Source organism: Ranitomeya imitator, chromosome 2, assembly GCF_032444005.1.
Source record: "Ranitomeya imitator isolate aRanImi1 chromosome 2, aRanImi1.pri, whole genome shotgun sequence".
In the NCBI taxonomy this organism is placed as follows: domain Eukaryota; kingdom Metazoa; phylum Chordata; class Amphibia; order Anura; family Dendrobatidae; genus Ranitomeya; species Ranitomeya imitator.
This window is the reverse complement of record NC_091283.1, coordinates 537,069,639-537,092,709: the sequence shown is the minus strand read 5'-3', so window position 1 is coordinate 537,092,709 and position 23,071 is coordinate 537,069,639. Positions and strand designations below refer to the sequence as shown.

General features: G+C 45.2%; 1 long non-coding RNA gene across 1 annotated transcript in view; it reads left to right on the top strand.

Annotated features, from left to right (window-relative positions):
• Positions 1-22,869, top strand: part of LOC138664876 (uncharacterized) — a 100,606-nt gene extending 77,737 nt beyond the window's left edge. The window contains exons 2-3 of the long non-coding RNA XR_011318398.1: positions 20,963-21,051; positions 22,716-22,869. This is a non-coding gene — a long non-coding RNA (uncharacterized lncRNA). The remainder of the gene's footprint in view (positions 1-20,962; positions 21,052-22,715) is intronic.
• The last annotated feature ends 202 nt before the right edge of the window (positions 22,870-23,071 follow it).

The window sequence follows — 23,071 nt, the reverse complement described above, 5'->3', positions numbered from 1 at the left end:
ATATATATATATATATATATATATATATATATATATATATGAGCAAAAAAAGGAAAACAGCACAAAAAGTAACTGAAGAAAAAAGTGAAATTTAATGCCTGAAAAGGATAGTATATCCGAAACGTCGCCACGCCGTTCAGGCATTAAATTTTACTTTTTCTTCAGTTACTTTTTGTGCTGTTTTCCTTTTTTTGCTCTTATGTTTGGAGATCACTAGTTCAGTGGTCAGGAAAGCGTTGCACACTTTAAGGTAATACTGGATGCTGTTCCAATTTTTATATATATATATATATATATATATATTTACTAGCTATTGAACCCGTTCTACGCCCGGGTGGCGAGCATTTATATTGGTATATTGTCTCCATCCTGGTATGTGCTGCTCCATCCTGCGTCCCCATCCTGTCATGCGCTGCTCCATCCTGCGTCCCCATCCTGTCATGTGCTGCTCCATCCTGCGTCCCCATCCTGTCATGCGCTGCTCCATCCTGCGTTCCCATCCTGTCATGTGCTGCTCCATCCTGCGTTCCCCTTCCTGTCATGCGCTGCTCCCATCCTGCGTCCTCATCCTGTCATGCGCTGCTCCCATCCTGCGTCCCCATCCTGTGATGCGCTGCTCCCATCCTGTGATGCGCTGCTCCCATCCTGCGTCCCCATCCTGTCATGTGCTGCTCCATCCTGCGTTCCCATCCTGTCATGTGCTGCTCCATCCTGCGTCCCCATCCTTATGTGCTGCTCCCATCCTGCGTCCCCATCCTGTGATGCGCTGCTCCCATCCTGTGATGCGCTGCTCCCATCCTGCATCCCCATCCTGTCATGTGCTGCTCCATCCTGCGTCCCCATCCTGTCATGCGCTGCTCCATCATGCGTCCCCATCCTGTCATGCGCTGCTCCATCCTGCGTCCCCATCCTTATGTGCTGCTGCATCCTGCGTCCCCATCCTTATGTGCTGCTGCATCCTGCGTCCCCATCCTTATGTGCTGCTCCATCCTGCGTCCCCATCCTTATGTGCTGCTCCCATCCTGCGTCCCCATCTTTATGTGCTGCTCCATCCTGCGTCCCCATCCTTATGTGCTGCTGCATCCTGCGTCCCCATCCTTATGTGCTGCTGCATCCTGCGTCCCCATCCTTATGTGCTGCTGCATCCTGCGTCCCCATCCTTATGTGCTGCTGCATCCTGCGTCCCCATCCTTATGTGCTGCTCCATCCTGCGTCCCCATCCTTATGTACTGCTGCATCCTGCGTCCCCATCCTTATGTGCTGCTGCATCCTGCGTCCCCATCCTTATGTTCATACTGCATCCTGCGTCCCCATCCTTATGTGCTGCTGCATCCTGCGTCCACATCCTTATGTGCTGCTGCATCCTGCATCCCCATTCTTATGTGCTGCTCCCATCCTGCGTCCCCATCCTTATGTTCATGCTGCATCCTGCGTCCCAATCCTTATGTGCTGCTGCATCCTGCGTCCCCATCCTTATGTGCTGCTCCCATCCTGCGTCCCCATCCTTATGTTCATGCTGCATCCTGCGTCCCCATCCTTATGTGCTGCTGCATCCTGCGTCCCCATCCTTATGTTCATGCTGCATCCTGCATCCCCATCCTTATGTTCATGCTGCAACCTGCGTCCCCATCCTTATGTTCATGCTGCATCCTGCGTCCCCATCCTTATGTGCTGCTCCATCCTGCGTCCCCATCCTTATGTGCTGCTCCATCCTGCGTCCCCATCCTTATGTGCTGCTCCCATCCTGCGTCCCCATCCTTATGTGCTGCTCCATCCTGCGTCCACATCCTGTTATGTGCTGCTCCATCCTGCGTCCCCATCCTTATGTGCTGCTCCATCCTGCGTCCCCATCCTTATGTGCTGCTCCATCCTGCGTCCCCATCCTGTTATGTGCTGCTCCATCCTGCGTCCCCATCCTTATGTGCTGCTCCATCCTGCATCCCCATCCTTATGTGCTGCTCCATCCTGCGTCCCCATCCTTATGTGCTGCTCCATCCTGCGTCCCCATCCTTATGTGCTGCTCCATCTTGCGTCCCCATCCTTATGTGCTGCTCCATCCTGCGTCCCCATCCTTATGTGCTGCTCCATCCTGCGTCCCCATCCTTATGTGCTGCTCCATCCTGCGTCCCCATCCTTATGTGCTGCTCCATCCTGCGTCCCCATCCTTATGTGCTGCTCCCATCCTGCGTCCCCATCCTTATGTGCTGCTCCATCCTGCGTCCCCATCCTTATGTGCTGCTCCATCCTGCGTCCCCATCCTTATGTGCTGCTCCATCCTGCGTCCCCATCCTTATGTGCTGCTCCATCCTGCGTCCCCATCCTTATGTGCTGCTCCATCCTGCGTCCCCATCCTTATGTGCTGCTCCCATCCTGCGTCCCCATCCTTATGTGCTGCTCCATCCTGCGTCCCCATCCTTATGTGCTGCTCCATCCTGCGTCCCCATCCTTATGTGCTGCTCCATCCTGCGTCCCCATCCTTATGTGCTGCTCCCATCCTGCGTCCCCATCCTTATGTGCTGCTCCATCCTGCGTCCCCATCCTTATGTGCTGCTCCATCCTGCGTCCCCATCCTTATGTGCTGCTCCATCCTGCGTCCCCATCCTTATGTGCTGCTCCATCCTGCGTCCCCATCCTTATGTGCTGCTCCATCCTGCGTCCCCATACTGCCTCTGACCCGCTCGGCGCCGAGTGCTGGGGGGCCTGAGCAGGCGGGGACACCGGCGCGCTGTGGGGGTCAGGTGCCGGTATCGCCGCCAGCTCAGGCCCCCCCAGCACTTACTATATTCACCTGTCCGGCGTTCCATCGCTGAGCGCCGCCATCTTACCGGTCTCCTGGCCGTGACTGTTCAGTCAGAGGGCGGCGCCGGCGTGCATTAAGCGCGTCATCGCGCCCTCTGAACTGAAGGTCACAGGCCGAAGACCGGGAAGATGGCGGCGCTCAGCGATGGAACGGGGACAGGTGAATATAGGCCGATACTCACCCTACTGGCGGTCCCTGCTTCTGCGGTGGAGATCGCGGTGTGCGTTCAGTGTGAACGCACACCGCGATCTCCCGGGAGCGTCGCTCTGTGAGGCCCAGACTGCGCCGGCGCTTGCGCAGTCTATAGAGGCTTCGGACAGAGTGACGCTCCCAGCGTTATATTATAGATGTCTATATCTACTGTGGTAATGCTACTCACTTGGCTGCTCACAGAGGTAGACACAGGAAAGTTTCATCAGCTGATTTATTTAAACAGAGCATAAACCAGTGTGGAGTTCAACAAAATAAGCATGGCCCTTTTTGGCAAAAATGGGAAAACAAACTATAATGTAGAGCTGAGTCCACATTCCTGCGAGGATCTGCCCGCTCAAGGTACAGCAATTCAATTCAGCACAGTGTCACATAAACAGTACTCTGGAGCCCTCTCTCCTCTAGACACACAGACAGCCAAAAATTTCAGTGGCCGGATATTTAACTTGCCAAACCATGTGGAGATATGGTGGGCAGTCATCCCACCGATCTCTTACAACTACTCGCAAAAAAACGCAACCCTGTCATGGCCGATTAACTCCTCAGCACATAACATGCTGGAGATAAATTTATGGGTTTCACATGACCCTGTCACACTATATGCAATATATATTTTTTTCCATTTTATCTTATATACCTATTCCAATATATACACTAAAAGCGTCTTATAGACATGGAAAGAAGTTTGCAGTCTTGATCTATTAAGGTATATGAGGACCATGGCTAGGTGATACTAGTAGGATGACTAGAAGATAAAAATGATACATTATACAGTACATACTGTATACATGTACCCAGGATATTCTTGTGTTTGCTAATGCATGTGCACTATTATAATAGCATAAGCCTCTATATCTCCCTACTATAAATCTTCTTAGCTTTACATAAGTTTATATCCCTCAATACCATGACAGAGATTTTAAAGGGGTTGCTCACTACTTGGACAACTTCATCTCAATTCCCTATAGAGTGACCTATAGGGAATAAAAATAAAACCTTATAGTCACCACCTGCAGAGGCACGGTTCTGTTCTACGAATGGTGATGCTCGCCTGACATTGCATTTGGTGCATCTTAATTCAGCGCTCTTTGGATCAAGACTGACATAAATCGACGCAGATCTGCCTATCCTCCTGCAATGTGGATTCAGAAGGCAACAAGAGCCTTCCAGGAGGAAGAAGCTATCTTTCCCCATCATAAAGAAGCACATAGCATTTGTCTTATGGAAATCAGGTGGAAAAATGAAAAGAGCCCACATGAAGCCCATCAGAGGTCAATCGTTTCAGTCACAGTCACGGCACTGTAAACCTTACTATAAAATGTATACATTAGTATAGGTCTTAAAAATGAATTTCAATAATAGTTTCCCTTTTAACTCTTTCCAAAAGGTTCAACTTTCTACTTTCAGAAGAGAAATCAAGTGAGAGAGAAAACTTGTGTTAAAACCTAGATCAGTTCAGCTACCAATAAAATGAGAACGGAAGCATTCAGAGAGAAGTGATGAAATACATGACATTTCCTAAAGCGATCATTACAGCTGGTTAGAGAACTGATAATACTGCAGTCGTTCCTTAGCTCTGATTTGGAGCAAACCAGCAGTCATTGGTAAACTGATAGGTATAATTAAAATATGAGGGTGGATGTGCATGGCGGAAACGTTAATGTCGGGAGATGATACAATTGCAACTTTTAGTGATCACCTGACAGTAACGGGTCATTTACATCATTTCATTAGTGCTTCTTTGCATAAGGAAATAAAATATTCTTTTCCTCTGACTGAATAGGAATTAACTATTTATATGTATTTTATTTCATATTTTAATCTCAAAACTTAAATGGCGTCTCTAATATTATAATGATATGCAAGGCACCAAAGCAAATAGAACCTCAACTCCATGTGAAGGATAGGCAGTCCTAAAACTTTCTAAAAAAAAACTTTCTAAAAAAAAGTCAAATAATTCAGCATTTGATGATGTCTGTTTCTAATTTGGGAAAAAAAATACTTATCCCCTTAGAACAAAATTATATACCTATAGTAATCATGTGTGGAGGAGTCTCAGGAGCTGAGCTCCTTCCACACATGGCAGCTGCTGGTTATGTTCCACAGCAGGCATCTGCCTCTAACTGAAGGGACCAGAGTTGAGCTCCTATTGCTGCTGTTAACCATTCAGTTTCTACTGTCAATCTCTGATTGATCTCCAACAGCGTGATCGCGGGGCACAGATGGGTTAATATGGCAGCAGGGAACCTGCTGAAGGCCCGGATTGCTGTCAGAGGCTTATTTACACTAAATAACGCAATAATATACTTTCTCTTGTTAGAATATAAAATGACTCCTGATGGAGAAGCCAGTGACCAGACGACCAGTCCATCAGCTCCTCCATTAGAAAAGAAGCTTTCCATGCTCCATCAGCCGTCATGCATTATATATTTAACAAGAGAGGATGATGTGTAATAAAAACAGGGCTCCTTATAATTCAATATTTAAGGGACAGAGCTGTACATAACAAGTGAGGGCACCATGTAGTAAGGGACAGCAATATACCTATTAACACTTTCACGACATGCGCAGTAATAGTACGGCGCATGTCGTGTCTCCCCCTTTGATGTGGGCTCCGGTGGTGAGCCCACATCAAAGTCGCGACATGTCAGCTGTTTTGTACAGCTGACATGTGCACGCAATAGCGGCGGGTGAAAAAGCTATTCACCCGCCGCTATTAACCTGTTAAATGCCGCTGTCAAACGCAGACAGCGGCATTTAACCGGTGCTTCCGGCTGGGCGGCCGGAAATGATGTCATCGCCGACCCCGTCACATGATCGGGGGTCGGCGATGCATCAGGAAGGTAACCATAGAGGTCCTTGAGACCTCTATGGTTACTGATGCAGGCCTGCTGTGAGCGCATCCCTGTGGTCGGCGCTCACAGCACACCTGCATTTCTGCTACATAGCAGCGATCTGATGATCGCTGCTATGTAGCAGAGCCGATCAGGCTATGCCAGCTTCTAGCCTCCCATGGAGGCTATTGAAGCATGGCACAAGTAAAAAAAAAATGTTTTTAAAAATATGAAAAAAATATAAAAGTTTAAATCACCCCCCTTTCGCCCCATCCTAAATAAAACAATAAAAAAAAAAAACCTACATGTATTTGGTATCGCCATGTTCAGAATCGCCCGATCTATCAATAAAAGAAAAGCATTAACCTGATCGCTAAACAGCGTAGCGAGAAAAAAATCCGAAACGCCAGAATTACATTTTTTTGGTCGCCGCGACATTGCATTAAAATGCAATAACGGGCGATCAAAAAAACTTATCTGCACCAAAATGGTATCATTAAAAACGTCAGCTCGGCACGCAAAAAATAAGCCCTCACCTGACCCCAGATCATGAAAAATGGAGACGCTTCGGGTATCGGAAAATGGCACTTTTTTTTTTTTTTTAAATCAAACTTTGGAATTTTTTTTCACCACTTGGATAAAAAATAACCTAGACATGTTAGATGTCTATGAACTCGTAATGACCTAGAGAATCACAATGGCAGGTTAGTTTTAGCATTTAATGAACCTAGCAAAAAAGCCAAACAAAAAACAAGTGTGGGATTGCACTTTTTTTTGCAATTTCACCGCACTTGGAATTTTTTTCCCGTTTTCTAGTAAAAGGCATGGTAAAACCAATGGTGTTGTTCAAAAGTACAACTCATCCCGCAAAAAATAAGCTCTCACATGACCATATTGATGGAAAAATAAAAAAGTTATGGCTCTGGGAAGGAGGGAAGTGAAAAATGAAAACGCAAAAACGAAAAAGGGCCGCGACTTGAAGGGGTTAAAGGAGACTGCAAGATATATACATGTATGTGTGTGTGGCTATATATATAAATATATAGCTTTTTTGCCATAAAAGGAGGGGGACCCAGGACATTTCTAGCACAGGGGCTCCAAGCTGTCAGTGTCCGCCCCCGAGGTGGCCACAAAGCAATGCACCCAGTCCACAAGATCCCCACCCCTGGGGCAGTAGTTCCATTGCCCCTGTACCAGGAGATACCTGCTGTCTCACCAACTTTTGGTTGGGCCACAGCTTTTGTATGTCCCAGCCAGTATAGTCTGTTGTCACAGTCAATGCTCCTCCAGATGATACCATGACCGTAGCACAGGTATCTAGCTCCAGCCAACAACAGCAACCCTTAGGATAGTTCCTCAAATCCAGACAACAAATACCACGACCACAGCCCATGAATTCAACTCCAGCCGAAAAAAATAGTCCTTAGGATAGTTCCTCAAATCCAGACTACGGATACCCCATGGTAGCACCTGTGTCTAGCTTCTGCCAGAAACAACAGTTCTTAGGACAGTTCCTCAAACTCCAAGCCGCCCCTCCAGAATTTAGCCCTGCCTTCAGGACACCCCCCTCTAAAGCTAACTGTGCATTGGTGGAAGTATTTTCCTGATGCCAAGCCCATCACCTGGGACTGCATGTGAGACCCCCTGTGGTGACGGCTCCACTGGGTCTACAATACTCATCCACATAATGGGACTAGGGACTTGAGAACAATGAACTGCAGCCCTGAGACACTAATGAGAGTAATGGAATGATTGCAAATAAAATAATAAACAAATAAATGACTTGCCCTTTAACCGCTTCCCGACCTGTGACACAGCGTATGCGTAATGAAAGTCGGTGCCAATCTGACCTGTGACGCATATGCTGTGTGACTGAATGATCGCATTCCTGCAGGTCGGGTGAAAGGGTTAACTGTAATTTCACCCGACCTGCAGGGACGAGGGGAGTGGTACTTCAGCCCAGAGGGTGGCTTCGCAACTTCCTACGATCGCTCTTATTGGCTGTTGAAAGTGACTGTTTCACTTTCACTATTCAATCAGCGCAATCGTAATATTTCACCAATGAAAATTGGGGAAATATTACAATCCAGCCATGGCCGATGCTGCAATATCATTGGCTATGGCTGGAGACCACGATCTCCCCCGCCACGCCATTGATCTCCTCCCCTCCGTTCTCTGTCCTGTCCTCTGCTGTCCTCTGCTCCCCTCCGTCCTCCCATCCGCTCCCCCCATGGTCCGATCTCAACCTCCTTACCTACCGAGCTCCGGTGTCCCTCCCGGTTACCGTCTGTCTTCTCCATGGGCGCTGCCATCTTCCAAAATGGCAGCCGGCAGATTCATTCCAGGTACAGTTTAATCACTGTCATAGACCCTATCACAGTGATCAAAATAAAAAATATAGTAAATAACCCCCCTTCATCACCCCCATAGGTAGGGAACATAATTAAATAAAGAAAATATATTTACTTTTATTTGTCCACTAGGGTTAGGGTTAGAACTAGGGTTAGGGTTGCAATTAGGGTTAGGGTTGCAATTAGGGTTAGGGTTAGGGTTGAAATTAGGGTTAGAATTAGGGTTAGGGTTAGAATTAGGCTATGTGCACATGGTGCGAATTTGGCTGTGGATCCGCAGTGTATTGGCCGCTGCGGATTTGTAGCAGTTTTCCATCACGTTTACAGTACCATGTAAACCTATGGAAAACCAAATCCGCTGTGCCCATGGTGCAGAAAATACAGCGCGGAAATGCTCGTTGTATTTTCCACAGCATGTCAATTCTTTGTGCGGATTCAGCAGCGATTTACACCTGTTCATCAATAGGAATCCGCAGGTAAAATCCGCACAAAAAACACTAGAAATCCCCGGTAAATTCACAGGTAAAATGCAGTGCCTTTTACCTTCAGATTTTTCAAAAAAAACGATGCGGAAAAATCCTCACACGAATTTGCAACGTGGGCACATAGCTTTAGGGTTAGGGTTGGAATTAGAGTTAGGGTTGGAATTAGGATTAGGGTTGGAAATAGGGTTAAGATTAGGATTAGGGGTGTGTTGGGGTTAGGGTTAGGCTTGTGGTTAGGGTTATGGTTAGGGTTGGGATTAGGGTTAGGGGTGTGTTGGGGTTAGGGTTGTGGTTAGGGTTAGGGTTGGGATTAAGGTTAGGGGTGTGTTGGGGTTAGGGTTGTGGTTAGGGGTGTGTTGGGGTTAGGGTTGTGGTTAGGGGTGTGTTGGGGTTAGGGTTGTGATTAGGGTTGTGGCTAGAGTTGGGATTAGGGTTAGGGGTGTGTTGGGGTTAGTGTTGGAGTTAGAATTAAGGGGTTTTAACTGTTTAGGCACATCAGGGGTCTCCAGATGCGACATGGCGCCACCAACAACTTTGGGGGTCTAATTTCTCCTGTTACCCTTGGGAAAATAAAAAAATGTGGGCTAAAATAATTATTTTTGCGGGACAAAATGATTTTTTATTTTCACGGCTCTGGGTTATAAAATTCTGTGAAGCACTTTGGGGTTCAAAGTGCTAACCACACCTCTAGATAAGTTCCTTGGGGGGTCTAGTTTCCAAAATGGGGTCACTTGTGGGGGGTGTCTACTGTTTAGGCACATCAGGGGCTCTGCAAACCTAACATGATGCCTGCAGACCATTCCATCAAAGTCTGCTTTCCAAAACGTCATTACTTCCCTTCCGAGCCCCAACGTGTGACCAAACAGTGGTTCCTGTTATGATCTGGTGGTTAGAACTAATAGTGGACCTGGTAGTTAGAGCACCAGAAAAGACCTGATAACACATTAATACAGGACAAGCTCTGGGAAGTGGAACCTCTGCTGACCGCAATCCCTAATCCTATCACGTACACTAGAAATAGCCGTGGAGCGCTCCTATCATGACCTAGGTGCCTCGTCACAGCCTCAGAACTAGCCAGCCCTAGAGATAGGAAAAATAAGCCTATCTTGCCTCAGAGAAAATTCCCCAAAGGAAAAGGCAGCCCCCCACATATATTGACTGTGAGTAAGATGAAATCACAAACACAGAGATGAAATAGATTTAGCAAAGAGAGGCCCGACTTACTAAACAGACAGAGGATAGAAAAGGTCACTTTGCAGTCAGCACAAAACCCTACAAAAGCCACACAGAGAGTGCAGGGAAAAATATCATCCGCACCGACTAACGGAGCGGAGGCGCCCCTCTGCGTCCCAGAGCTTCTAGCAAGCAAGGCAAAATTCACATAAGCATGCTGGACAGAAAAAATAGCAAACAAGAAAAAAGCAAAGCGAAACTTAGCTTCTGCTGGAGAAAACAGGAAACCAGGAAGATCCAGGAGCGAACTAGACCAATGCTACAACATTGACAGCTGGCATCGGACAAGGATCCAAGTGGAGTTAAATAGAGCAGCCCACTAATGAATTAGCCTCGTCACCTGTGGAAGGAAACTCAGAAACACCCACAGGCATCAGAGAAAGTCCATGGACAGAACCAGCTGAAGTACCATTCACGACCACAGGAGGGAGCCCGAAAACAGAATCCACAACAGTACCCCCCCTTGAGGAGGGGTCACCGAACCCTCACGAGAGCCCCCAGGCCGACCAGGATGAGCCAAATGAAAGGCACGAACCAGATCGGCCGCATGAACATCAGAGGCAAAAACCCAGGAATTATCCTCCTGACCATAACCCTTCCACTTGACCAAGTACTGGAGTTTCTGTCTCGAAATACGAGAATCCAAAATCTTCTCCACCACATACTCCAACTCCCCCTCAACCAACACCGGAGCAGGAGGGTCAACGGATGGAACCACAGGCGCCACATATCTCCGCAACAACGACCTATGGAACACATTATGGATGGCAAAAGAATCTGGAAGGGCCAAACGAAATGACACAGGATTGATAACCTCAGAAATTTTATACGGACCAATAAAACGAGGCTTAAACTTAGGAGAGGAAACCTTCATAGGAACATAACGAGACGACAACCAAACTAAATCCCCAACACGAAGTCGGGGACCCACACAGCGCCGGCGGTTAGCGAAACATTGAGCCTTCTCCTGGGACAATGTCAAATTGTCCACCACATGAGTCCAAATCTGCTGCAACCTATTCACCACAGTATCTACACCAGGACAGTCCGAAGACTCAACCTGCCCGGAAGAGAAACGTGGATGGAAACCAGAATTGCAGAAAAACGGCGAAACCAAAGTAGCCGAGCTGGCCCGATTATTAAGGGCAAACTCAGCCAATGGCAAAAAGGACACCCAATCATCCTGATCAGCAGAAACAAAGCATCTCAGATATGTTTCCAACGTCTGATTAGTTCGTTCGGTTTGGCCATTTGTCTGAGGATGGAAAGCCGAGGAAAAAGACAAATCAATGCCCATCCTAGCACAAAAGGATCGCCAAAACCTCGAAACAAACTGAGAACCTCTGTCCGAAATGATGTTCTCCGGAATGCCATGTAAACGAACCACATGCTGGAAAAACAATGGCACCAAATCAGAGGAGGAAGGCAATTTAGACAAGGGTGCCAAATGGACCATCTTAGAAAAGCGATCACAAACCACCCAAATGACCGATATCTTTTGAGAGACGGGGAGATCCGAAATAAAATCCATAGAAATATGCGTCCAGGGCCTCTTCTGGACAGGCAAGGGCAAAAGCAACCCACTAGCACGAGAACAGCAGGGCTTAGCTCGAGCACAAGTCCCACAGGACTGCACAAAAGAACGCACATCCCGTGACAAAGAAGGCCACCAAAAGGATCTAGCCACCAAATCTCTGGTACCAAAGATTCCAGGATGCCCAGCCAACACCGAACAATGATGCTCAGAGATAACTCTGCTAGTCCATTTATCAGGGACAAACAGTTTCTCTGCTGGGCAACGGTCAGGTCTATCAGCCTGAAATTTTTGCAGCACCCGCCGCAAATCAAGGGAGATGGCAGACAAAATTATCCCCTCTTTGAGAATACCTGCCGGCTCAGAAACACCCGGAGAGTCAGGCACAAAACTCCTTGACAGGGCATCAGCCTTCACATTCTTAGAGCCCGGAAGGTACGAAACCACAAAATCAAAACGGGAGAAAAATAACGCCCATCGAGCCTGTCTCGGATTCAACCGTTTGGCAGACTCAAGATAAGTCAAATTTTTGTGATCTGTCAAGACCACAACGCGATGCTTGGCTCCTTCAAGCCAATGACGCCACTCCTCGAATGCCCACTTCATGGCCAACAATTCTCGATTACCAACATCATAATTGCGCTCAGCAGGCGAAAACTTTCTAGAAAAGAAAACACATGGCTTCATTCCCAAGCCATCAGAACTTCTTTGCGACAAAACAGCCCCTGCTCCAATCTCAGAGGCATCAACCTCAACCTGAAACGGGAGCGAAACATCTGGCTGGCACAGCACAGGGGCAGAAGAAAAACGACGCTTCAATTCCTGAAAAGCATCCACGGCCGCAGAAGACCAATTGACCACATCAGCACCCTTCTTGGTCAAATCAGTCAACGGTTTAGCAACACTAGAAAAATTAGCGATGAAGCGACGATAAAAATTAGCAAAGCCCAGGAACTTTTGCAGGCTCTTCACAGATGACGGCTGAGTCCAATCATGAATGGCCTGGACTTTAACAGGGTCCATCTCGACAGTAGAAGGGGAAAAAATGAACCCCAAAAATGAAACCTTCTGAACTCCAAAGAGACACTTTGACCCCTTCACAAACAAAGAATTAGCACGAAGGACCTGGAACACCATTCTGACCTGCTTCACATGAGACTCCCAATCATCCGAAAAGACCAAAATATCATCCAAATACACAATCAGGAATTTATCCAGGTACTCTCGGAAGATGTCATGCATAAAGGAGTGAAATACTGATGGAGCATTGGAAAGCCCGAATGGCATCACCAGGTACTCAAAATGGCCCTCGGGCGTATTAAATGCTGTTTTCCATTCATCGCCCCGTTTAATACGCACAAGATTATACGCCCCTTGAAGGTCTATCTTGGTAAACCAACTAGCCCCTTTAATACGAGCAAACAAGTCGGACAGCAACGGCAAAGGATACTGAAATTTGGCAGTAATTTTATTAAGAAGGCGGTAATCAATACAAGGTCTCAAAGAACCATCCTTCTTGGCCACAAAAAAGAACCCTGCTCCCAACGGTGATGACGATGGGCGAATATGGCCTTTCTCCAAGGATTCCTTTATATAACTCCGCAACGCGGCGTGTTCTGGCACAGATAAATTGAACAATCGGCCCTTAGGAAACTTACTACCTGGAATCATATTAATTGCACAATCGCAATCCCTATGAGGAGGTAGGGCACTGGCTTTGGGCTCATCAAATACATCCTGATAATCCGACAAAAACTCCGGAACTTCAGAAGGAGTAGAGGACGAAATTGACAAAAATGGAACATCACCATGTACCCCCTGGCAACCCCAGCTGGACACAGACATAGATTTCCAGTCCAATACTGGATTATGGACCTGTAGCCATGGTAACCCTAAAACGACCACATCATGCAGATTATGTAACACCAAAAAACGGATATCCTCCTGATGTGCAGGAGCCATGCACATGGTCAACTGGGTCCAGTACTGAGGCTTATTCTTGGCCAAAGGCGTAGCATCAATTCCTCTCAATGGAATAGGATGCTGCAAGGGCTCCAAGAAAAAACCACAGCGCCTAGCATACTCCAAGTCCATCAAATTCAGGGCAGCGCCTGAATCCACAAATGCCATAACAGAGTAGGAAGACAAAGAACAAATCAGTGTAACGGACAATAGAAATTTTGACTGTACAGTACCAATGGTGGCAGACCTAGCGAACCGCTTAGTGCGCTTAGGACAATCGGAGATAGCATGAGTGGAATCACCACAGTAAAAACACAGCCCATTCCGACGTCTGTGTTCCTGCCGTTCAGCTCTGGTCAAAGTTCTATCACACTGCATAGGCTCAGGCCCATGCTCAGATAGTACCGCCAAATGGTGCACAGTTTTACGCTCATGCAAGCGCCGATCGATCTGGATGGCCAAGGACATAGACTCATTCAGACCAGCAGGCATGGGAAATCCCACCATGACATCTTTAAGGCTTCAGAGAGACCCTTTCTGAAGATTGCTGCCAGGGCACATTCATTCCACTGAGTGAGCACAGACCACTTTCTAAACTTCTGACAATATATCTCTGCTTCATCCTGACCCTGACACAGAGCCAACAGTGTTTTCTCAGCATGCTCTACAGAGTTAGGTTCGTCATAAAGCAATCCGAGCGCCAGGAAAAAACGCATCCACATCACGCAATGCCGGATCTCCTGGCGCAAGGGAAAATGCCCAGTCTTGAGGGTCACCACGTAACAAAGAAATAATGATCCTTACTTGTTGAGCAGGATCACCTGAGGAGCGAGGTTTCAAAGCTAGAAACAATTTATAATTATTTTTGAAATTCAAGAACTTAGATCTATCACCAAAAAATAAATCAGGAATTGGAATCCTAGGCTCTGACATCGGATTCTGAACCACAAAATCTTGAATGTTTTGTACCCTTGTAGTGAGATTATCCATCCAAGAGGACAGACTTTGAATGTCCATGTCTACACCTGTGTTCTGAACCACCCAGAGGTAAAGGGGAAAAGTGAGACAGAACACGCTGCAAAGAAAAAAAAATGGTCTCAGAGCTTCACTTATCCCTCTATTGAGATGCATCAATACTTTTGGCCAGCTGTACTGTTATGATCTGGTGGTTAGAACTAATAGTGGACCTGGTAGTTAGAGCACCAGAAAAGACCTGATAACACATTAATACAGGACAAGCTCTGGGAAGTGGAACCTCTGCTGACCGCAATCCCTAATCCTATCACGTACACTAGAAATAGCCGTGGAGCGCTCCTATCATGACCTAGGCGCCTCGTCACAGCCTCAGAACTAGCTAGCCCTAGAGATAGGAAAAATAAGCCTATCTTGCCTCAGAGAAAATTCCCCAAAGGAAAAGGCAGCCCCCCACATACAGTATATTGACTGTGAGTAAGATGAAATCACAAACACAGAGATGAAATAGATTTAGCAAAGAGAGGCCCGACTTACTAAACAGACAGAGGATAGAAAAGGTCACTTTGCAGTCAGCACAAAACCCTACAAAAGCCACACAGAGAGTGCAGGGAAAAATACCATCCGCACCGACTAACGGAGCGGAGGCGCCCCTCTGCGTCCCAGAGCTTCCAGCAAGCAAGGCAAAATTCACATAAGCATGCTGGACAGAAAAAATAGCAAACAAGAAAAAAGCAAAGCGAAACTTAGCTTCTGCTGGAGAAAACAGGAAACCAGGAAGATCCAGGAGCGAACTAGACCAATGCTACAACATTGACAGCTGGCATCGGACAAGGATCCAAGTGGAGTTAAATAGAGCAGCCCACTAACGAATTAGCCTCGTCACCTGTGGAAGGAAACTCAGAAACACCCACAGGCATCAGAGAAAGTCCATGGACAGAACCAGCTGAAGTACCATTCACGACCACAGGAGGGAGCCCGAAAACAGAATCCACAACAGGTTCCCCCACATATGGGGTATCAGCGAACTCAGGACAAACTGGACAACAACTTTTGGGTCCAATTTCTCCTGTTACACTTGTGAAAATAAAAAATTGCGGGCTAAAATATAATTTTTGAGGAAGGAAAAATGATTTTTTATTTTCATGGCTCTGTGTTATAAACTTCTGTGAAGCACTTGGCGGTTCAAAGTGCTCACTGCACATCTAGATTAGTTCCTTTGAAGGTCTAGTTTCCAAAATGGGGTCACTTGTGGGGGAGCTCCAATATTTAGGCACACAGTGGCTCTCCAAACGCGACATCGTGTCCGCTAACGATTGGAGCTAATTTTTCATTCAAATAGTGAAATGGCGCTCCCTCCCTTCCGAGCCCTGCCATGTGCCCAAACAGTGGTTTACCCAATCATGTGAGGTATCGATGTACTCAGAAGAAATTGCCAAACAAATTTTAGGATCAATTTTATCCTGTTGCCCATGTAAAAATGAAAAAATTGAGGCTAAAAGAATTTTTTTCTGAAAAAAAGTACTTTTTCTTGTTTACGGATCAATTTGTGAAGCACCTGGGGGTTCAAAGTGCTCACTATGCACCTAGATAAGTTCCTTGGGGGGTCTAGTTTCCAAAACGGGGTCACTTGTGGGGGAGCTCCAATCTTTAGGCACACAGGGGCTCTCCAAACGCGACATGGTGTCCGCTAACGATTGGAGCTAATTTTTCATTCAAAAGTCAAATGGTGCTCCTTCCCTTTCGAGCCTTGCCGTGTGCCCAAACAGTGGTTCACCCCCAGATTTGAGGTATCGGTGTACTCAAGAGAAATTGCCCAACAAATTTTAGGATCCATTTTATCCTGTTGCCCATGTGAAAATTAAAAAATTGAGCCTAAAATAATTTTTTTGTGAAAAAAAAGTACTTTTTCATTTTTACGGATCAATTTGTGAAGCACCTGTGGGTTCAAAGTGCTCACTATGCATCTAGATAAGTTCCTTGGGGGTCTATTTTCCAAAATGGGGTCACTTGTGGGGGAGCGAATTTTTCATTCAAAAGTCAAATGGCGCTCCTTCCCTTCCATGCCCTGTTGTGTGCCCAAACAGTGGTCCCCCCACATATCGTGTATCGGTGTACTCAGGACAAATTGTACAATAACTTTCAGGGTTCAGTTTCTCCTTTTACCCTTGGGAAAATAAAAAAATTGTTGCTAGAAGATCATTTTTGTGACTAAAAAGTTAAATGTTAATTTTTTCCTTCCATGTTGCTTCTGCTACTGTGAAGCACCTGAAGGGTTAATATACTTCTTGAATGTGGTTTTGAGCACCTTGAGGGGTGAAGCTTTTAGAATGGTGTCACTTTTGGGTATTTTCAGCCATATAGACCCCTCATACTGACTTCAAATGTGAGGTGGTCCCTAAATAAAAGGTTTTGTAAATTTTGTTGTAAAAATGAGAAATCGCTGGTCAAATTTTAACCCTTATAACTTCCTAGCAAAAAAAATTGTTTCCAAAATTATGCTGATGTAAAGTAGACATGAGGGTAATGTTACTTATTAACTATTTTGTGTCACATAACTCTCTAGTTTAACAGAATAAAAATGTGAAAATTGCAAAATTTTCAAAATTTTCACCAAATTTTCATTTTTTTTCACAAATAAACGCAAAAATTATCGACCTGATTTTACCACCCAGCATGAAGCCCAATATGTTATGAAGAAACAATCTCAGAACCGCTAGGATCCATTGAAGCGTTCCTGAGTTATTACCTCATAAAGGGACACTGGTCAGAATTGCAAATAATGGCCAGGTCATTAAGGTCAAAATAGGCTGGGTCATGAAGGGGTTAAAGGGAATGTGTCATCAGGAAATAACCTATTGTTTTAATCATATTTTTATGTGAAACATATACCATGTTGGTGATGTGATGTGATATCTTTTTCAATCTATTATGTCACTTTAAAAAAAATCCACGTATTTTGAACAAAGTAGAAATGGAGCAACAGCAGCCTCCTAACAATGCAGCATAAGTACACAAGAAAAGCGTCTTGACAAAAGGAACATCAGACCTAAAATAACAAGTAAACTTTTTACTTAAAACAACATAACCTTGTCATTTGACATTAACAGAACCAAAGAAGGCAATAACATCAAAGATGCTCTGATGTGGTGGATGTCAAAAATATCACTCAGTAACAGAAAAGGCAGAGAGAAGGGAGAGAGGGAGTAAAAAGGGGATCAAAACTGAACTATCTTGGAACAGGTCTACCAAATATGTAACAGAAATCACCCAATCCTCTGCCACAAGAGGGGGCTATTCTGGAACGTAGTGAGCTATATGCACAGGTACAATCTGATGAAAACCCAAATAGCAGATTTAAGATCGGTAACATTAGCACAACATTTTGGCCCAATTGGTTACTTATTTGATCCCTTTTCCAATGCATATTCATATACAGGTGTTTCTCACAAAATTATGATATAATCAAACAGTTAATTTATTTCAGTTCTTCAATACAAAAAGTGAAACTCATCTACTATATAATTGTATAAGGGTCACTTCCGTGTTTCTGTCTGTCTGTCCTTCTGTCTGTCTGTCATGGATATTCATTGGTCGCGGCCTCTGTCTGTCATGGAAATCCAAGTCGCTGATTGGTTGAGGCAAAACAGCCACGACCAGTCAGCGACGTGCACAGTCCGGAAGAAAATGGCCGCTCCTTACTCCCCGCAGTCAGTGCCCGGCGCCCGCATACTCCCCTCCAGTCACCGCTCACACAGGGTTAATGCTGGCACTACGTAACCGCTGCTGTTAACCCTGTGTGTCCCCAACTTTTTACTATTGATGCTGCAAAAAACCTGCTATTCTCACCCTCCGTAGTCCCCCCAGCCGCTCGCACCTGCCGCCATCTTCCGTTCCTGGCGATGCATTGCGAAATTACCCAGAAGACTTAGCGGATATCGCTGCTCCCATTCGCTTCCAATATCCTGGAGCAGCACGTCCATGCTGAACTTTCCTCCCACCTCTCATCTAACTTGCTCTTTGACAATCTACAATCTTCTGGTTTCCGCCCCCATCACTCAACTGAGACAGCCCTGACCAAAATTACTAAAGACCTACTTACAGCCAAAGCTAACAAACAATACTCTGTACTCCTCCTTCGAGACCTGTCCTCTGCGTTCGACACAATTGACTACTGCCTCCTACTACAGACTCTCTCCTCCTTTTGCATCAAAGACCTCGCCCTATCCTGGATCTCCTCATACCTTTCCAACTGCACATACAGCGTCTCCCACTCCCACACTACCTCCTCATCCCACCCTCTCTCTATTGGAGTCCCCCAAGGCTCTGTTCTAGGACCCCTACCCTTCTCAATCTATACACTTGACCTGGGACAACTCATAAAGTCCCATGGATTCCAGTACCACCTTTATGCTGATGATACTCAGATCTACCTTTCTGGCCCAGACATCACCTCTCTGCTGTCCAGAATCCCGGAGTGTCTATCAGCCATATCCTCCTTCTTCTCCTTTCGCTTCTTCAAACTCAATGTGGACAAATCTGAACTCATCATCTTTCCTCCATCTCATAGATCTTTCTTGCCTGACCTATCTATCGCAATTAACAACATCACGCTTTCCCCCGTACCAGAAGTCCGCTGTCTCGGAGTAAACCTTGACTCTGCCCTGTCCTTCAAACCACACAGCCAAGCTTTTTCCACCTCCTGTCACCTTCAGCTCAAAAATATCTCCAGAATCCATCCTTTCCTCAACCGTCAATCTACTAAAATGTTTTTGCATGCCCTCATCATCTCCCGCCTTGACTACTGCAATATCTTTTTCTGTGGCCTCCCTGCTAACACCCTTGCACCTCTCCAGTCGATCCTTAACTCTGCTGCCCGACTAATTCATCTCTCTACTTGCTACTCCTCCGCTTCCCTCCTCTGCAAATCTCTTCACTGGCTCCCATTCCCTCAGAGTATCCAGTTCAAATTACTAATACTAACCTTCAAAGCCATCCACAACCTGTCTCCTCCATATATCTCTGAACTAATCTCCTGATATCTTCCATCACGTAATCTCCGGTCCTCCCAAGACCTTCTTCTCTCCTCCACACTTATTCGCTCCTCACCCAACTGCCTCCAAGACGTCTCCCGAATATCCCCCATCCCATGGAATTCTTTGCCCCAACATGTCTGACTATCAACCACATTCGGTTCCTTCAAACTGAACCTGAAAACTCACCTCTTCAGGAAAGCCTACAGCCTGCACTGACCCCGCTGCCTCCTCACCACTACAAAAGCTACCGCCTCACCAACACCGGAGCTCCTGCAACCCTCAACCTATTGTCTCCTTCCCCACCATCCTGTAGAATTTAAGCCCGCAAGGGCAGGGTCCTCACCCCTCTGTATCAGTCTGTAATTGTTAGTTTGCTTACTGTAAGTGATATCTGTAACTTGTATGTAACCCCTTCTCTCGTACAGCACCATGGAATCAATGGTGCTATATAAATAAATAATAATAATAATAATAATAATAATAATTATCTCTGTAAATTAGAAAAAATAATAAAAGAACATCTGAAAAGGCTTCCTAAGCATTCAAAAAAGTGCCTTAGTCTGTTTCAGTATCCTCCACAATCACTGTGAAGACTGCTAGCTTGACAGATGTCCAGAAGGCAGTCACTGACACACTCCACAAGGAAAGTAAATTTTCCATTTCATTTGGAAATCACGATCCCAGAATCTGGAGGAAGAGTGGAGAGGCACACAATCCAAGCTGCTTGAGGTCTAGTGTGAAGTTTCCACAATCAGTGATGGTTTGGGGAGCCATGTCATCTGCTGGTGTAGGTTCACTGTGTTTTATTGAGACCAAAGTCAGCACAGCTGTCTACCAGGAAATTTTAGACCACTTCATGCATCCCTGTGCCAGTAAGATTTTTGGAGATGGAAATTTCATACTACAGCAGAACTTGACACCTGTCCAGGCTAACAAAAGTACCAATACCTGGTTTAAAACAACAGTATCACTGTGCTTGATTAGCCAGCAAACTCACCTGACCTTAACCCCATAGGGAATCTATGGGGTATTGTCAAGAGGAAGATGAGAGACACAAGACCCAACAATACAGACGAGCTGAAGGCTGCTATCAAAGCAACTTGGGCTTCCATAACATAATATATTCTCATTTACTGAGATAATGACTTTTGGGTTTTTATTGGCTGTAAGCCATAATCATCAACATTAACAGAAATAAACACAGGAATAGATCGCTCTGTTTGTCATCACTCTATATAATATATGAGTTTCCCTTTTTGCATTGAAGAACTGAAATAAATTAACTTTTTGAAGATATTCAAATTTTGTGAGAAGCACCTGTATATCCTTGGTATGGTGGTCAATGAAGAATACAAGAGTGAAGTCAGTCCTCAGGAGTGAAGGTGAATTTTTGACAATTTCTCACACAGTTTTTACAAAGGTGGAAGATGAGAGCTTTAAATCAGTTCTCCATCTCTTTTTATTATGAAAACAGGCCTAGTGAACTCTCTATCGATCTGCTCATCAGTACCGCTGCTCTACTGCCACTCTCTTCTCTTTTTGCAGGATGACTGATGACAGGCTGCAGGTGGTAACAGGCTACAGTGGATAAGGAAAAGTGGCCAGCGGTACAAAAAAGAACTGGGAGTTCAGAGGTGAGTATTTTTTTGCACTTACTAGATTACTTTCTAAAATAGAAAGTAGTGGACAACCACTTTAACTGGAAATAATGAAAGTAGTTATTTACTATTTAATTAAGTAACTAGGGGCCTCTAGATACCCAAAGAGCATTTTTGGCCTTCTGGCTTGGTAAAAGTCCCTGGATCCATTTGTGCTTTGCACAATAAAGGAAAGAGATGGGGTACCATGGAAACAGCAGATTTTGCTTAAGAAATAAGAAAACAATGCATTTATATTGTTGTTTTTATGTGTAGAGGATGTGAGATATTAGTGAATGCTGCAAAACATAAGTTTAGCTTTCAGTATTTTTTTCATTGCATTTTCAATAACAAGTTTCAAACAGCAAAACTAACAACCTACAGGCATGGGATCATATAAATGTTCATTACAGTACATACAGTTAGGTCCATATATATTTGGACAAAGACAACATTTTTCTAATTTTGGTTATAGACATTACCACAATTAATTTTAAACATAACAATTCAGATGCAGTTGAAATTCAGACTTTCAGCTTTCTTTTGAGGGTATCCACATTAAAATTGGATGAAGGGTTTAGGAGTTTCAGCTCCTTAACATGTGCCACCCTGTTTTCAAAGGGACCAAAAGTAATTGGACAGATTAAATATTTTAAATAAAATGTTCATTTTTTGTACTTGGTTGAAAACCCTTTGTTGGCAATGACTGCCTGAAGTCTTAAACTCACGGACGTCACCAGACGCTGTGTTTCCTCCTTTTTGATGTTCTGTCAGGCCTTCACTGCGGTGGTTTTCAGTTGCTGTTTGTTTGTGGGCCTTTCTGTCTGAAGTTTAGTCTTTAACAAGTGAAATGCATGCTCAATTGGGTTGAGATCAGGTGACTGACTGGGCCATTCAAGAATATTCCACTTCTTTGCTTTAGTAAACTCCTGGGTTGCTTTGGCTTTATGTTTTGGGTCATTGTCCATCTGTAGTATGAAATGATGACCAATCAGTTTTGCTGCATTTGGCTGGATCTGAGCACACAGTATGTCTCTGAATACCTCAGAATTCATTCGGCTGCTTCTGTCCTGTGTCACATCATCAATAAACACTAGTGACCCAGTGCCACTGGCAGCCATGCATGCCCAAGCCATCACACTGACTCCGCCGTGTTTTACAGATGATGTGGTATGCATTGGATCATGAGCTGTACCACGCCTCCGCCATACTTTTCTCTTTCCATCATTCTGGTAGAGGTTGGTCTTGGTTTCATCTGTCCAAAGAATATTCTTCCAGAACTGTGCTGGCTTTTTTAGATGTTTTTTAGCAAAGTCCAGTCTAGCCTTTTTTTTCTTGATGCTTATGAGTGGCTTGCACCGTGCAGTGAACCCTCTGTATTTACGTTCATGCAGTCTTCTCTTTATGGTAGATTTGGATATTGATACGCCGACTTCCTGGAGAGTGTTGTTCACTTGGTTGGCTGTTGTGAAGGGGTTTCTCTTCACCATGGAGATTATTCTGTGATCATCGACCAATGTTGTCTTCTGTGGGCGCCCAGGTCTTTTTGCATTGATGAGTTCACCAGTGCTTTCTTTCTTTCTCAGGATGTACCAAGCGGTACATTTTGCCACTCCTAATATTGTAGCAATTTCTCGGATGGGTTTTTTCTGTTTTCGCAGCTTAAGGATGGCTTGTTTCAACTGCATGGAGAGCTCCTTTGACTGCATGTTTACTTCACAGCAAAACCTTCCAAATACAAGCACCACACCTCAAATCAACTCCAGGGCTTTTATCTGCTTAAATGAGAATGACATAACAAAGGGGTTACCCACACCTGTCCATGAAATAGCCTTGGAGTCAATTGTCCAATTACTTTTGGTCCCTTTAAAAACAGGGTGGCACATGTTAAGGAGCTGAAATTCCTAAACCCTTCATCCAATTTTAATGTGGATACCCTCAAATGAAAGCTGAAAGTCTGAACTTCAACTGGATCTGAATTGTTTTGCTTAAAATTCATTGTGGTAATGTCTATAAC